The following is a 15369-nucleotide window of genomic DNA, read 5'->3' on the forward strand; positions in this document are numbered from 1 at the left end:
TATTCTTTCTCCCTGGAACACAGATATTACCTGGTTCCTTTTATCTGTTGGAGTCGGTGGCTTGAGGTTACCTATTTCATAGCCTTTGAAAATCTGTAGTTGAGTCTGAAATTTTGACTATGTACCAGGGATTTTTATTTTCAGAATCTCGTTCGTCCTCAACTCCAGCTTTCCCACACAATGTTTTTGTCTTCTGTGAATCCAGGGACAAAATGTAAATTTCTTTTACTCTTATTTAGTTTTGCAAATTTTGAATAGTAAGTTTTAAAAAATTATTTCTATCTCACTTTCCTTTTTTTTTTTTATTTTATTTTTTTGAGACGGAGTCTCTCTCTGTCGCCCAGGCTGGAGTGCAGTGGCGTGATCTTGGCTCACTGCAAGCTCCGCCTCCCGGGTTCCAGCCATTCTCCTGTCTCAGCCTCCTGAGTAGCTGGGACTACAGGTGCCCACCACCACCACGCCCTGCTAATTTCTTTTTGTATTTTTAGTAGAGACGGGGTTTCACCGTGTTAGCCAGGATGGCCTCGATCTCCTGACCTTGTGATCTGCCCGCCTCTGCCTCCCAAAGTGCTGGGATTACAGGCATGAGCCACTGTGCCCATCCTTCTATCTCACTTTGAATCAAAGGGACCTACCCACATACAATTAAGATTTTTTAAAAATTCTATTTATGTACTTATGTATTTATTTTAAGTTCTGGAGTACATGTGCAGGACATGCAGTGTTCCTTTTTTTTTGAGATGGAGTCTCACTCTGTTGCCCAGGCTGGAGTGCAGTGGCACGCTCTTGGCTCACTGCAACCTGTGCCTCCTGGGTTCATGCCATTCTCCTGCCTCAGCCTCCCAAGTAGCTGGGACTACAGGCATGTGCTACCACGCCCGGCTAATTTTTTGTATTTTTGGTAGAGACTGGGTTTCACCATGTTAGCCAGGATGGTCTTGTTCTCCTGACCTTGTGATCCGCCCGCCTTGGCCTCCCAAAGTGCTGGGATTACAGGCGTGAGCCACCGTGCCGGGCCTGCTGTCTTATTTTAATGTCTCTCTGGACTTGATAATTTAAAAGGACTGGCATTCCTCTGATAAAAGTTATTTTATTTTGTCATTTTCCATCAATATATCCTGTTCAGTGAAATATCTGTTCATGCCTTTAGCCCATTTTCTAATTGGATTGTTTTTTCTTGTTGTCGTTGTTGACTTTTGAAAACTTTAAACAATATTCTAGATATGAGCTCCTTGTCAGATATGGTTTATCAGGTGTGGTTTGCACTTTTCTTCCAGTTTTTACCCTGTCTTTTTATTAACAGGCTCTTATGCAGGGCAAAAGTTTAAAATTTGATAACATCCAATTAATAAATTCTTATAATTGATTGTGCTTTTCTGGTGTCATGTCTAATAATTATTCATCAAGTCCTAGGACCTGAAGAATTTCTCATTAAATTTCATATTTTCACATTGAGATATGTGATTTTTTTTTTTTTTTTTTTTTTTTTTGAGATGGAGTCTCGCTCTGTCGCCCAGGCTGGAGTGCAGTGGTGCCATCTCGGCTCACTGCAAGCTCCGCCTCCCGGGTTCCCGCCATTCTCCTGCCTCAGCCTCCTGAGTAGCTGGGACTACAGGCACCTGCCACCATGCCCGGTTAATTTTTTTGTATTTTTAGTAGAGACGGGGTTTCACCTTCTTAGCCAGGGTGGTCTCGATCTCCTGACCTCGTGATCCTCCCGCCGCAGCCTCCCAAAGTGCTGGGATTACAGGCATGAGCCACCGCGCCCGGCTGATCCTTTTTTTTTTTAATAAAGACATGAGGTTAGATTGAGGTTATTGTTTTGTCTGTGGTATCTAACTGCTCCAGAACCACTGTACTATTGAATTGATATTGCACTTTTTTCAAAAGTCAGTTGGTTGTACTTGTATGGAACTATTTCTGAGTCCTCAATTCTGTTTTATTGAACTGTCTGTCCCCCTGCCAATACCACACTGTCTTGATTTCTGTAGCTGTGTAAAAAGTTAAAAAATTGGGTAGAATAATTCCTCCCACTTTATTCTTCTATTTCAGACTTGTTTTGTTGAGCTGTATTATAGAAAAAACTATTCGTGACACCTGTTAAAAAATAGTAAGACAAACTTTATTCAGAGGGATTATTGCAATAGATATAGAGATTACTGCAATAGGGTCTTGCAGTAATCTCCAGTTTCCGTATATTCAGGTTTCCCTCTGAATAGAAATTTTATAGCCACAGAGCAGGGTGGAGGGTTGGTAGTGTATGGAAAATTACTAACAGGAGGGAATCTGGCTAAACTGACCTCACAGAATTCTTGCTGAAGCCATGCCAGAGTGATCAGATATCACCTGGGGATGGTAGACAATAAGAAAACCAATTAGATACCAATGGTGGTCAGATATGAAGATGGAGGATTCTGACTAAATTGCCTTGCTAGGATTCTTACTAATATTGGGCAATTTATAGACAACACAAAAGCCCAAAAGCCAGGGTTTAGTTGACAAGAGAGTTCAAAGGAGTATGGCTAGAGTCTGGTTACGGAGAGAATTTTTGTCAGCTGGCTGGGTCTTCCAGAGCTATGTAGAATAAAAATGATGAGCACAGACATATTTTCCTTCTTCCCAAACTGAATGGGAAAGCATTCAGTCTCTTTCATCTTTTAGTTTGATGTTAGCTGTAGATTTTTTTCTAACTTAAAAGTTAGAAAGTTTACCTCTGTTCCTAATTCCTGAAAGTTTTTTTTCATTATAAATGGGTGTTGAATTTTTTCAAATGCTTTTCCTGCATTGATATAATCATGTAATATGCTTGTCTTTAGCTTGCTAATGTGGCGGGTTACACGAATTGATTTTTGAATACCAAAACAGCTTTTTATTCCTGGAATAAATATCACTTGTTCATAGTTTGTAATTATTTTTATATGTTGTTGAATTATTTTTGCTATTATTTGGTTGAGAATTTTTTCCATCTTTATTCATGAAGAATACTGATTTATTTTCTTCTTCTGTTTTTAGCTCTGATATCAGAGTAACTAACACTGGCCTCATGAGTTGGAATATCTTTCTATTGTCTTCTTTCTATCCTTTATTCTGGAAGAGACTGGATATAATTCGTGTTAACCTTTAAATGTTTGTTAGAATTCTCTGATCTAGCTATCCAGGCCTGAAGATTTCCTTTTCAGATGTTTCAAATTATGACTTCAGTTCTAGGTCCATTCAACATAACTATTTCATGTTGTAAGAGAGAATTTGTGGTTTTTCAAGAATTAATGCATTTCATCCATGTGGTGAAATTTCTGTTTGTAGAGTTGTTTGTAGTATTCTCTTTATTCTTTTGATTTCATCATGGTCAACAGTGGTATCTCCTGTTTCGTTCTTGATATTGATATTTTGTGTCTCCTCTACAGGCTTGTCAATTTTATTAACATTTATAGAACCAGCTTTTGTTTAATCGGTTTGTCTCTATTTTTCTTTTTACATTTTATTGAGTTATTTTCTTATCCTTATTATTTCCTTTCTTTCATTTGCTTTCGGTTTATTTTGCTCTTCTTTTTCTAGTATGTGAGGGACCTTGGTTATTGCTTTGAAATTTTTTTCTTTTCTAATGTAAGCCCTTAGTGGGCTACATTTTTTCTTTTTACATTTTATTGAGTTATCTTCTTATCCTTATTATTTCCTTTCTTTCACTTGCTTTTGGTTTATTTTGCTCTTCTTTTTCTCGTATGTGAGGGACCTTGGTTATTGCTTTGAAATTTTTTTCTTTTCTAATGTAAGCCCTTAGTGGTATACATTTTTTTCTCACCACTCATTTAGCCACATTCCACAAATTTTGATATGTTATGTTTCACTTTCATTCATTTCAATGTATTTTAAAAATTTGAGACTTTCTCTTTGAACAATGGATTATTTAGCATGTGTTTTCATGTGTTTGGATATTTTCCTTTTATCTTCCTGTTACTGATTTCTAGTTTAATTCTATTGTGTTCAGAGAACAAACTGTATGATTTCAATTGTTTTAAATTTGTTGAGATTTGTTTTATGGCCCAGGTTAGTTCATATCTTGCTAAGTGTCCCATTGACACGAATAAAATGTGTATTCGGCTGCATTTGCGGTGTTATGTAAATGCTGATTAATTCCTGTTGGTTAACAGTGTTGTTGTGTCCACAGAAGCATTGGAGAAAGACTGTAACCTGAGGTGATAGGCTTTGATTGTGTCCTGGCTTAGTATGATGGGACACACCTCTGCTTGCTTACTTTCCTTTGGACAACCCTCAGCCCCTCAGTCTCTACATCACCTCAACATTGCCGCCCACAGGCCAGAGTGTCTACATGAGTGCCGCCATACTGGCGGTCAGCCTAAGCCGCAGAAACAGGAGTGTGTTTGGCAAAGCGCCATGTTGACTACTGGCAACCTTTGGCCACGAAGACTGCTGAGCATGCACACACCCAGGCAGCACTGTAAGAAGTACCTCTAGGCCTGGGAGGCATTGAGAAAAAGGAAGTGGGTCCTGTTCTGGTTCTTGCTACTGTAGTCACCGCCCGAGGCAAATGACCACTGTCCTGAGAGGACGTGGATGAGGGCAGGTGAGTAGAGGGATGGCAACATCTGTGGACTGAGCAGGAAGAATCTCTGATGTCTGTCCTGAGCCCTCCGGTCAGTGATGGGGACGGTCAGTGGATGGAATAGTGGAAGTTGGAGCGATCTCTGATGGTGGATCTGAGGGAGGAGTGAGGGGGCACTGAGGGGTCTCTGGTGGTGGATCTGCAGGCGGAGTGAGGACGGACTGGGGGTCTCTGGTGGTGGATCTGAGGGCGGAGTGAGGGCGGACTGTGGGGTTGTGGGGGAGGATGACTGTGGGGACTTAGGAGGGATCTGAGGAGTGAATGATGCACATCTTAGTTTCCTCTCTTGTATATGTATCGATCTGTTTATATTTTCATTTCTGTTTCATTATCATGATATATTTTGCTAAAGATTTAAATAATATATTACATAGAATTGCATGTTTCCATTTCCATTTTGTTCTGTTTCATATCCAGACTAGTAGCTCCTTTATCATTACGGTTAGTATATTTATATACCATTCATTTTTCTCTCTGTGTTTAAAAAGAATCAAGTGTTTGAAAGGTTTATCTATTTTATTGGACATTTTGAAATGTCCAATAAAATACTCCCTACTCTTTTAATATTAATTTTTTTCTCTTTTTCTTTTTAGGTACTTTCTCTTTTTTCCACTTTTCAATGTAATTTGTTGTTCTTTTCCTTATTTTCTTAAGTTTTATGCTGGATACATTTAGGGTTGTAAAGTTTCTTTAAGTACATCTTTATCTATGAAATGCATAAGTTCATCTTGATGTTTCCCTTTGATTCTAAGTTATTTGGGAGAGTTTCTTCATTCCCAAATTATTAAAGTATGTTTTAGCTGTTTTTTATTTTATTGTATTGTCAGAAAATGCAGACTATCAAGTCTCAACTTTCAACAATTTATCAAGATTTTCCTTGAAGCCAAGTTACTCAATGAACTTTGTTCAACAGATATAAGAGAAAAATTATATTTTGTTGTATGGGCCAAAATTCTCTTTAATTAAATCTTGCTTGTTGCTATTTTTCAAATCTTTATCTTTACTAATTTTGATCTACTTGTTTCATATTCTGGAAGAGATACAATAAAAATCACTTTTAATAGTTCACTTTGCAGTTATATGTGCTTTTTTGCTAATTTTATTTGTGCGTCTGATGGACGGGCATACATACACTTAATGGTTAGTGCATTTTTTGTCCTTTTTCATGTATTAAGTGGTATTATTATAGGATCCCTTTTTTCAACCAGAAAGAAAAAAGAAAAACACTTTTTAACATTGAATTCCACTTTGATACTCACATTGCCATCCTTGTTTTTACTTTTATTGCATTTGGATGATGTGTCTTTGCCCAGAGCTTTATTTTATATCCATATTTGTCTGTGTCAGATTACCTATTTGTTTACAATAGATACTTTTGTTTTTTTCTTTTTTAAAAAATTTTATTATTATTATACTTTAAGTTTTAGGGTACATGTGCACAACGTGCAGGTTTGTTACATATGTATACATGTGCCATGTTGGTGTGCTGCACCCATTAACTCGTCATTTAGCATTAGGTATATCTCCTAATGCTATCTCTCCCCACTCCCCCCACCCCACAGCAGTCCCTGGTGTGTGATGTTCCCCTTCCTGTGTCCATGTGTTCTCATTGTTCAATTCCCACCTATGAGTGAGAACATGCAGTGTTTGGTTTTTTGTCCTTGAGATAGTTTGCTGAGAATGATGGTTTCCAGCTTCATCCATGTCCCTACAAAGGACATGAACTCATCCTTTTTTATGACTGCATAGTATTCCATGGTGTATATGTGCCACATTTTCTTAATCCAGTCTATTGTTGTTGGACATTTGGGTTGGTTCCAAGTCTTTGCTATTGTGAATAGTGCCGCAATAAACATATGTGTGCATGTGTCTTTATAGCAGCATGATTTTTAATCCTTTGGATATATACCCAGTAATGGGATGGCCAGGTCAAATGGTATTTCTAGTTCTAGATCCCTGAGGAATTGCCACACTGAATTCCACAATAGTTGAACTAGTTTACAGTCCCACCAACAGTGTAAAAGTTTTCCTATTTCTCCACATCCTCCCCAGCACCTGTTGTTTCCTGACTTTTTAATGATCACCATTCTAACTGGTGTGAGATGGTATCTCATTGTGGTTTTGATTTGCATTTCTCTGATGGCCAGTGATGGTGGCATTTTTTCATGTGTGTTTTGGCTGCATAAATGTCTTCTTTTGAGAAGTGTCTGCTCATATCTTTTGCCCACTTTTTGATGGGGTTGTTTGTTTTTTTCTTGTAAATTTGTTTGAGTTCATTGTAGATTCTGGATATTAGCCCTTTGTCAGATAAGTAGGTTGCAAAAATTTTCTCCCATTCTGTAGGTTGCTTGTTCACTCTGATGGTGGTTTCTTTTGCTGTGCAGAAGCTTTTTAGCTTAATTAGATCCCATTTGTCAATTTTGACTTTTGTTGCCATTGCTTTTGGTGTTTTAGACATGAAGTCCTTGCACATGCCTATGTCCTGAATGGTATTGCCTAGGTTTTCTTCTAGGGTTTTTATGGTTTTAGGTCTAACATGTAAGTCTTTGATCCATCTTGAATTAATTTTTGTATAAGGTGTAAGGAAGGGATCCAGTTTCAGCTTTCTACATATGGCTAGCTAGTTTTCCCAGCACCATTTATTAAATAGGGAATCCTTTCCCCATTGCTTGTTTTTCTCAGGTTTGCCAAAGATCAGATAGTTGTAGATATGCGGCATTATTTCTGAGGGCTCTGTTCTGTTCCATTTGTCTGTATCTCTGTTTTGATACCGGTACCATGCTGTTTTGGTTACTGTAGCCTTGTAGTATAGTTTGAAGTCTGGTAGCGTGATGCCTCCAGCTTTGTTCTTTTGGCTTAGGATTGACTTGGTGATGCAGGCTGTTTTTTGGTTCCATATGAACTTGAAAGTAGTTTTTTCCAATTCTGTGAAGAAAGTCATTGGTAGCTTGATGGGGATGGCATTGAATCTATAAATTACCTTGGTCAGTATGGCCATTTTCACGATATTGATTCTTCCTACCCATGAGCATGGAATGTTCTTCCATTTCTTTGCATCCTCTTTTATTTCATTGAGCAGTGGTTTGTAGTTCTCCTCGAAGAGGTCCTTCACGTTCCTTGTAAGTTGGATTCCTAAGTATTTTATTCTCTTTGAAGCAATTGTGAATGGGAGTTCACTCATGATTTGGCTCTCTGTCTGTTATTGGTATATAAGAATGCATGTGATTTTTGCACATTGATTTTGTATCCTGAGACTTTGCTGAAGTTGCTTATCAGCTTAAGGAGATTTTGGACTGAGACAATGGGGTTTTCTAGATATACAATCATGTCATCTGCAAAGAGGGACAATTTGACTTCCTCTTTTCCTAATTGAATGCCCTTTATTTCCTTCTCCTACCTGATTGCCCTGGCCAGAACTTCCAACACTATGTTGAATAGGAGTGGTGAGAGAGGACATCCCTGTCTTGTGCCCATTTTCAAAGGGTATGCTTCTAGTTTTTGTCCATTCAGTATGATATTGGCTGTGGGTTTGTCATAGATAGCTCTTATTATTTTGAAATACGTCCCATCAATACCTAATTTATTGAGAGTTTTTAGCATGAAGGGTTATTGAATTTTATCAAAGGTCTTTTCTGCATCTATCGAGATAATCATGTGGTTTTTGTCTTTGGTTCTGTTTATATGCTGGATTACATTTATTGATTTTCATATGTTGAACCAGCCTTGCATCCCAGGGATGAAGCCCACTTGATCATGGTGGATAAGCTTTTTGATGTGCTGCTGGATTTGGTTTGCCAGTATTTTATTGAGGATTTTTGCATCAATGTTCATCAAGGATATTGGTCTAAAATTCTCTTTTTTTGTTGTGTCTCTGCCAGGTTTTGGTATCAGGATGATGCTGGCCTCATAAAATGTGTTAGGGAGGATTCCCTCTTTTTCTATTGATTGGAATAGTTTCAGAAGGAATGGTACCAGTTCCTCTTTGTACTTCTGGTAGAATTCGGCTGTGAATCCATCTGGTCCTGGACTTTTTTTGGTTGGTAAGCTATTAATTATTGCCTCAATTTCAGAGCCTGTTATTGGTCTATTCAGAGATTCAACTTCTTCCTGGTTTAGTCTTGGGAGGGTTTATGTGTCGAGGAATTCATCCATTTCTTCTAGATTTTCTAGTTTATTTGCATAGAGATGTTTATAGTATTCTCTGATGGTAGTTTGTATTTCTGTGGGATAGGTGGTGATATCCCCTTTGTCATTTTTTATTGCGTCTATTTGATTCTTCTCTCTTTTCTTGTTAGTCTTGCTAGTGGTCTGTCAATTTTATTGATCGTTTCAAAAAACCAGCTCCTGTATTCATTGATTTTTTGAAGGGTTTTTTGTGTCTCTATTTCCTTCAGTTCTGCTCTGATCTTAGTTATTTCTTGCCTTCTGCTAGCTTTTGAATGTGTTTGCTCTTGCTTCTCTAGTTCTTTTAATCGTAATGTTAGAGTGTCAATTTTAGATCTTTCCTGCTTTCTCTTGTGGGCATTTAGTGCTATAAATTTCCCTCTACACACTGCTTTGAATGTGTCCCAGAGATTCTGGTATGTTGTGTCTTTGTTCTCACTGGTTTCAAAGAACATCTTTATTTCTGCCTTCATTTCATTATGTACCCAGTAGTCATTCAGGAGCAGGTTGTTCAGTTTCCATGTAGTTGAGTGGTTTTGAGTGAGTTTCTTAATCCTGAGTTCTAATTTGATTGCACTGTGGTCTGAGAGACAGTTTGGTATCATTTCTGTTCTTTTACATTTGCTGAGGAGTGCTTTACTTCTAACTATGTGGTCAATTTTGGAATAGGTGTGGTGTGGTGCTGAAAAGAATGTATATTCTGTTGATTTGGGGTGGAGAGTTCTGTAGATGTCTATTAGGTCCACTTGGTGCAGAGCTGAGTTCAGTTCCTGGATATCTTTGTTACCTTTCTGTCTCGTTGATCTGTCTAATGTTGACAGTGGGGTGTTAAAGTCTCCCATTATTATTGTGTGGGAGTCTAAGTCTCTTTGTAGATCTCTAAGGACTTGCTTTATGAATCTTGGTGCTCCTGTATTGGGTGCATATGTATTTAGGATGGTTAGTTCTTCTTGTTGAATTGATCCCTTTACCGTTACATAATGGCCTTCTTTGTCTCTTTTGATCTTTGTTGGTTTAAAGTCTGTTTTATCAGAGACTAGGATTGCAACCCATTTTTTTTTTTTGTCTTCCATTTGCTTGGTAGATCTTCCTCCATCCCTTTATTTTGAGCCTATGTGTGTCTCTGCACGTGAGATAGGTTTCCTGAATACAGCACACTGATGGGTCTTGACTCTTTATCCAATTTGCCAGTCTGTGTCTTTTAATTGGAGCATTTAGTCCATTTACATTTAAGGTTAATATTGTTATGTGTGAATGTGATCCTGTCATTATGATGTTAGCTGGTTATTTTGCTCGTTAGTTGATAGAGTTTCTTCCTAGTCTCAATGGTCTTTACAATTGGGCATGTTTTTGTTGTGGCTGGTATTGGTTGTTCCTTTCCATGTTTAGTGCTTCCTTAAGGAGCTCTTTCAGGGCAGGCCTGGTGGTGACAAAATCTCTCAGCATTTGCTTGTCTGTAAAGGAGTTTATGTCTCCTTCACTTATGAAGCTTAGTTTTGCTGGATATGAAATTCTGGGTTGAAAATTCTTTAAGAATGTTGAATATTGGGCCCCACTCTCTTCTGGCTTGTAGAGTTTCTGCCGAGAGATCTGCTGTTAGTCTGATGGGCTTCCCTTTGTGGGTAACCCTACCTTTCTCTCTGGCTGCCCTTAACATTTTTTCCTTCATTTCAACTTTGGCGAATCTGACAATTATGTGTCTTGGAGTTGCTCTTCTCGAGGAGTATCTTTGTGGCATTGTCTGTATTTCCTGAATTTGAATGTTGGCTTGCCTTGTTAGATTGGGGAAGGTCTGGATAATATCCTGCAGAGTGTTTTCCAACTTGGTTCCTTTCTCCCCATCACTTTCAGGTACACCAATCAGACGTAGATTTGGTCTTTTCACATAGTCCCATATTTGTTCGTTTCTTTTTATTCTTTTTTCTCTAAATTTCTCTTCTTGTTTCATTTCGTTCATTTGATCTTCCATCACTGATACCCTTTCTTCCAGTTGATCAAATTGGCTACTGAGGCTTGTGCATTTGTCACGTAGTTCTCGTGCTGTGGTTTTCAGCTCCATCAGGTCCTTTAAGGACTTCTCTGCATTGGTTATTCTAGTTAGCCATTTGTCTAATCTTTTTTCAAGGTTTTTAACTTCTTTGCAATGGGTTCAAACTTCCTTCTTTAGCTTGGAGTAGTTTGATTGTCTGAAGCCTTCTTCTCTCAACTCGTCAAAGTCATTCTCCGTCCAGCTTTGTTCCATTGCTGGTCAGGAGCTGCGTTCCTTTGGAGGAGGAGAGGCACTCTGATTTTTAGAATTTTCAGTTTTTCTGCTTTGTTTTTTCCCCATCTTTGTGGTTTTATCTACCTTTGGACTTTGATGATGATGATGTAAAGATGGGGTTTTGGTGTGGATGTTCTTTCTGTTAGTTTTCCTTCTAACAGTCAGGACCCTCAGCTGCACGTCTGTTGGAGTTTGCTGGAGGTCCACTCCAGACCCTGTTTGCCTGGGTATCAGCAGCAGAGGCTGCAGAACAGCAGATACTGGTGAACAGCAAATGTTGCTGCCTGATCGTTCCTCTGGAAGTTTTGTCTCAGAGGAGTACCTGGCCCTGTGAGGTGTCAGTCTGCCCCTACTGGGGGGTGCCTCCCAGTTAGGCTACTCGGGGGTCAGGGACCCACTTGAGGAGGCAGTCTGTCCATTCTCAGATCTCAAGCTGCGTGCTGGGAGAACCACTGCTGTCGTCAAAGCTGTCAGACAGGGACATTTAAGTCTGCAGAGGTTTCTGCTGCCTTTATTTGGCTATGCCCTGCCCCCAGAGGTGAAGTCTACTGAGGCAGACAGGCCTCCTTGAGCTGCGGTGGGTTCCACCCAGTTCGAGCTTCCTAGCCACTTTGCTTACCTACTCAAGCCTCGGCAATGGCGGGCGCCCCTCCCCCAGCCTCGCTGCCGCCTTGCAGTTTGATATCAGACTGCTAATGCTAGCAATGAGCAAGGCTCTGTGAACGTAGGACCCTCCGAGCCAGGCGTGGGATATAATCTCCTGGTGTGCCGTTTGCTAAGACTGTTGGAAAAGCACAGTATTAGGGTGGGAGTGACCCAATTTCCCAGGTGCTGTCTGTCACCCCTTTCCTTGGGTAGGAAAGGGAATTCCCTGACCCCTTGCACTTCCCGGATGAGGCAATGCCTCACCCAGCTTCGGCTCATGCTTGGTGCACTGCACCCACTGTCCTGCACCCACTGTCTGACAATCCCCAGTGAAATGAACCCAGTACCTCAGTTGGAAATGCAGAAATCATTCGTCTTCCACATCGCTCATGCTGGTAGCCGTAGACTGGAGCTGTTCCTTTTCGGCCATCTTGGCTCCCAACAAGGTATGTCCTTTCTATGCCAATTTTGCTGAGGGTTTTAAATATAAAGCAATGTGGGATCTCCCCAATGCTGGATTTTTTTTGGAATAGTGTCAATAGAATTGGTATCAATTTTTTTTGAATGCCTTACAAAATTCAGCTGTAAATTCATCTGGTCCTGGACTTTATTTTTCATTGGCATTTTAAAAATTACTGTTTCAATCTCTCTGTTATTGTTCTGTTCAGAGTTTCTATTTCTTCCTGGCTTAATCTAGGAGGGTTGTATATTTACAGGAATTTATTCATCTCCTCTAAGTTTTCTAGTTTGTGTGAATAAGGATGTTCACAGTAACCTTAAATTATCTTTGGTATTTCTGTGGTATGAGTTGTAATATCTCCTGTTTCGTTTCTAATTGAGCTTACTTGTATCCTCTGTCTTCTTTTCTTGGTTAATTTCACTAATGGTGTGTCCCTGTTGTTTATCTTTTCAAAGAACCAGTTTTTTGTTTCATTTATCTTTTGTATTTTTTTAATTAATTTATTTATTTTTGTTTTAATTTCATTTAGTTCTACTCTCATCTTCATTTTTTTTTCTGCTGCTGGGCTTGGGTTTGGTTTGTTTTTGTTTCTCTAGTTCCTTGAGGTATGATCTTAGATTATCTATTTGTACTCTTTCAGACTTCGTGATGTAGGCATTCAATGCTATGAACTTTCTCTTAGCTCCACTTTTGCTGTATCCCAGAGGTTTTGATAGGTTCTGTCACTATTATTCAGTTCAAAGAATTTTTAAATTCCCACCTTGACTTCATTGTTGACCAGAGATCATTCAGGAGCAGGTTATTTAATTCCCATATATTTGCATGGTTTTGAGGGTTCCTTTTGGAGTTGATTTCCAATTTTATTCCACTGTGGTCTGAGAGAGTACTTGATATAATTTTGATTTTCTTAAATTTATTGAGACTTGTTTTGTGGCCTATCATATGGTCTATCTTGGAGAATATTCTATGTGCTGATGAGTAGAATGTATATTCTGCAGTTGTTGGGTAGAATGTTCTATAAATATCTGTTAAATACATTTATTCTAGGGTATAGATTAAATCCATTGTTTCTTTGTTGACTTTCTGTTTTGATGACCTGTCTAATGCTATCAGTGGGGTACTGAAGTCCCCCAGTATTATTGTGTTGGCATCTATCCTTTAGTAGACTGTTGGAGTCAACTTACTAATATTTGTTTGGGAGTTTTGCATCTAAAGTCATAAGGATTATGGGTCTGTCTTTTTTTAATGATGTTTTTATTTGGCTTTGGTATCATATTAGTGCTAGACTCGTAGAATGAGTTAAGAAGTATTCTGTACTCTTCAATTGTTTAGAAGAGTTTGAGAAAGATTAGTGTTAATTCTTATTTAAATGGTAGAATGCTATGATGAAGCCATGTGACCCAGAACTTTTCTTTGTTTTCAGATTTTTATTACTGATTTAATCTCTTTACTTGTTATAGGCCTGTTGAGATGTTCTATTTATTTGAGTCAGTTTGGTAATTTGTATGTTTCAAGAAGTTTGTCTCTTTCACTAGGTTATCTAATTTTTTTGGCATGCAATAGTTTATTGTATTTTCATATAATTCTTTTTATCTCTAAGTTAGTAGCAATGTCTCCACTGTCATTTCTGATTTCAGTTGTGTCTACACTGACAATTGCCAAAGGTTTTGTCAATTTTTTGATCTTTTCAAAGATCAATTATTTCTTTATTTTCTTTATTTTTTCAGTGCTCTATTTTGCTTATTTCCAGTCCAGTCTTTATCACTGCCTTTTATTTGCGAGCTTTGGGTTTATTTTGCTCTTCTCGTGTACCTTTCTTACAGCATAAAGTTATTTAATGTAGATATTTACATCTACAAATTGTCTTCTGATCACTGCATATAATAAGTTAAAATATGTTGTGTTTTCATTTTCATTTGTCTTTTAACTGTTCTCTAATTTCCTTGTGATTTGCTTTTGTGTGTGTGTGTGTTGTTTACTTTTCACATATTTGTGAATATTTTTGTTTTTCTTCTGTTACTGATTTTTAACCTGCTGTTGTGTTTGGAGAAGATACATTGCATATATTTATCTTTTTAATGGATTGAGACTCACCTTGTAGCCTGACATGATCTGTCCTGGAGAATGTCTTATGTGCACTTCAATATATATTCTACTGTTTTTGGTTAGAGTGTTCTGTTTAACTTTCCTATATGTATACCACTGGTCCCTGAATTAACAACTTTTTGACTTTACAATGTTTCAAAAGCAATATACATTTAGCAGAAGCCGTACTTTGAGTATCCATACAACCATTCTGTTTCATTCTGTTTTTGACTTGCAGTATAGTGTTCAAAAAATTACATGAGATATTCAATACTTTATTATAAAATAGGTTTTGTAACAGATAATTTTGCCCAATTTTAGGCTAGTATAAGTATTCTGAGAGGGATTAAGGTAGGTTAGGCTAAGCAATTATATTTGGTAGGGTGGGTTTATTAAATGTTTTTCTCAACTCACCATATTTTTAACTTACAATGGGCTTATTGGGAAGTAGCTCTGTGGTAAGTCAAGAAGCATCTTTAGTTGGTTTATTGTGTTGTTGAAGTCCTCTCTTTTCTTACTTTTTTTCTGTGTGATTGATCCATCTATTATTGAAAGTATACATTGAAGTTGACAACTAGTATTGTATAATAACCTATTTCTCCCTTCTATTTTGTCAATTTTTTCTTCAGTATTTTGAGGGTTTATTAAGTGAGTATATATTTGTAATTGTTATGATACTGCTCTACTGAACCTTTTATTAATATTCAATTCCTTCTTGTCTCTTTTAAGCTTCTTAAAGTCTATTTTACATAATACTTCTATAGCTGCTCACTTTTTGCATGTAATATCTTTTCCCATCATTTTACTTTCCACCTATTTGTGTCTTTAGATATACAGTGAGTCTCTTATAGATAGTGTATAGTTGGATTATGATGGTTTTGTTAGTCATTCTGCCCATGAATGTTTCTTAATTGCAGAGTTTAATCCATTCACATTGAAAGTAATTTCTGCTAGGAAAGGGATTACTTCTGGTACTTTGTTATTTGATTTTTATATGCCTTATAATTTTTACTACTCCTTTCCTTTATTACTTACTGAGTTAGTTTTACTTGAATTTTTTTTCCTGGTGAAAGTCTGGATTCTTTCATTTCCTTATATGTATATTCTATAGGTGTTTTCTTGATGGTTACC

The 15369-nt window shown here is 37.8% G+C and overlaps 1 long non-coding RNA gene across 1 annotated transcript in view; it reads left to right on the forward strand.

Annotated features, from left to right (window-relative positions):
• The first annotated feature begins 4075 nt into the window (after nucleotides 1-4075).
• LOC107976704 (uncharacterized) overlaps nucleotides 4076-15369 on the forward strand; it is a 34752-nt gene continuing 23458 nt past the window's right edge. The window contains exon 1 of the long non-coding RNA XR_001720839.2: nucleotides 4076-4582. This is a non-coding gene — a long non-coding RNA (uncharacterized LOC107976704). The remainder of the gene's footprint in view (nucleotides 4583-15369) is intronic.

Source organism: Pan troglodytes, chromosome 11, assembly GCF_028858775.2.
Source record: "Pan troglodytes isolate AG18354 chromosome 11, NHGRI_mPanTro3-v2.0_pri, whole genome shotgun sequence".
Taxonomy (NCBI): domain Eukaryota; kingdom Metazoa; phylum Chordata; class Mammalia; order Primates; family Hominidae; genus Pan; species Pan troglodytes.